The 2,514-nt window shown below is 50.2% G+C and overlaps 1 pseudogene; it reads left to right on the plus strand.

Moving 5' to 3' along the window:
* Window positions 1-570: 570 nt before the first annotated feature.
* LOC126932312 (dnaJ homolog subfamily B member 1-like) lies at window positions 571-1,673 on the plus strand (annotated as a pseudogene).
* Window positions 1,674-2,514: the final 841 nt, after the last annotated feature.

Raw genomic sequence — 2,514 nt, forward strand, 5'->3', positions numbered from 1 at the left:
TACAACTGCTGTGTAAAAGATAGACAAGAGATGGTAAGCATGGAATCTGAGAGACCAATGAGAAGACCACAGCAACAGGACAGACAAGAACAGTGCGGAAAAGAGATGATGGCGGCGTGAAGGAGGAATAAGTTGTAAATGTGAATCTTCTAAGGGCAAGAAAAGGTTTAAAACACCATTCGTAGAGTGCTTATTCTTAGTTTGAATTCTTTTATTTACAAAGTTTAGCTTACACAGCTGCAAGTTAGTTTGACCCTGACAATCATAATATTCAACATGTACAACTATCAAAGTTAACTGTGATTCCTCTGAAGTCCCAGCTATAATGTTAACCTCTGCAAGCAGGACAAGAAGTGATTGCAATGGTGTTACAGCTGATTTGACTATAGCATTAGTGACATTGTCGCTATGGACATTCTCACCCAGGGCTTTGAAACTGCAGTTCTCTCCAGTCACAGCTAAAATGAGAACTCAGGTTAAAAAGCCAACTGCACTCCTCTGTTCCTATAACTACCATTAACCATTAAAGAAGGAATGTGATCTCTTTGTATAACAGCCACTGCTGGCCGGATGAGTATACAGAGTCCGGGACCAGGCGGCGGCGGAGCCGGGGGACGGCGACAGAGGCTGGGCGGGCCGCAGGCCGGGGCCACTGGCAAAGACTATTACCAGACGCTGGGCCTGGCCCAAGGCGCCTCGGACGAGGAGGTCAAGCGGGCCTACAGCCGCCAGACGCTGCGCTACCACCCGGACAAGAACAAGGAACCCGGCGCCGAGGAGAAGTTCAAGGAGATCGCCGAGGCCTACGACTTGCTGAGAGACCCGCGCAAGTGCCAGATCTTGACCACTACGGGGAGGAAGGCCTAAAGGGCAGCGGCCCCAGTGGCGGTAGCGACGGCGGTGCCAATGATACCTCTTTCAGCTACACATTCCATGGAGACCCTCATGCCATGTTTGCTGAGTTCTTCGGTGGCAGAAATCCCTTCGATACCTTTTTTGGGCAGCGGAACGAGGAGGAAGGCATGGACATTGCTGACCCATTCTCTGGGTTCCCTATGGGCATGGGTGGCTTCACTAGCATGAACTTTGGCCGCTCCCGCCCTGTCCAAGAGCCCACCCGAAAGAAGCAAGATCCCCCAGTCACCCACGACCTTCGAGTCTCCCTTGAAGAGATCTACAGTGGTTGTCACAAAAAGATGAAAATCCCCCACAAGCGGCTAAACCCCGACGAAAAGAGCATTCAAAACGAAGGCAAAATCTTGACCATCCAAGTGAAGAAGGGGTGGAAAGAAGGAACCAAAATCACCTTCCCCAAGGAAGGAGACTAAACCTCCAACAACATTCCAGCTGAGATCGTGTTTGTTTTAAAGGACAAACCACACAATATCTTTAAGAGAGATGGCTCTGATGTGATTTATCCTTCCAGGATCCGCCTCCGGGAGACTCTGTGTGGCTGCACAGTGAACGTCCCCACTCTGGACGGCAGGACCATACCCATCGTATTCAAAGATGTCATCAGGCCTGGCACACTGCGAAAAGTTCCTGGAGAAGGCCTCTGCCTCCCCAAAACGCCAGAGAAACGTGGGGACCTCATTATTGAATTGGAAGTGATCTTCCCTGAAAGAATTCCCCAGATATCAAGAACCGTACTTGAGCAGATTCTTCCAATATAGCTACCTTAGCTCCCCAAGGACTGACCTGGGACCTTTCCAGAGCTCAAGGATTTCTGGACCTTTCTACCAGTTATGGACCATGAGAGGATGCAAGCACCCAGGGAGGGCTTTTGTACTACTGAATGTTTTCCAGAGCATATATTACAATCTTTCAAAGTCATACACTAGACTTAAGTGGTTTTTCAAGCGATAGGGCATCAGGTGGTGGGAACAGTATGAAAAGGCATTCCAGTCTGCCCCACTGGGTCTGGCAGCCCTCCCAGGATGGGCCCACATCCTCCTACTCCAGTCCCTGTTCAGGGGCGAGAGGCAGACCAGCAGCTGGACTTGATCCCTCTGTGTCCCTTTGCTTCTGGCTGGTAGATAATGTCGACCTGCTGTCTTGGTTCCCAGACCCTGTACACTCCTCCGGTTCTGTTCTGATCACTTCTTAGTTTATTCTGTATTTGTCTCCCATGTCTTGCTCTTCCCTTGAAGAATTCTGTCTTCTCTTTGGCCATCTCAAATTGAGAACCTAAACTATTCCTGCAGAACTGCCTGGCTGGCGCCCACAAGCAATACCTCTTGTCCCAGCAGCACCAAGGGAGCCAGCCTCCGGTGAGTGACTCCAGTAAGTGCAGCTACCTCTCCCTTGAGGGTCTGGGAGCCTGGACCCAGCAAGGGCCCTCCTGACCTCTGGCTCTAGTGAAGCTGAATGTCCTCACTTTGTGGATCACAGTCTTTCCATTTCTGTAAGGCAATCTTGGCACACCTGGGGCTTACCAGTGGCCCAGGTAATTTTTTGTTTCATGGACTATGGACTCTTTCAAAGGGATCTGATCCTTTTGAATTTTGCACAGCC

The sequence above is a fragment of the Macaca thibetana genome, chromosome 12 (genome assembly GCF_024542745.1).
Source record: "Macaca thibetana thibetana isolate TM-01 chromosome 12, ASM2454274v1, whole genome shotgun sequence".
Classification (NCBI taxonomy): domain Eukaryota; kingdom Metazoa; phylum Chordata; class Mammalia; order Primates; family Cercopithecidae; genus Macaca; species Macaca thibetana.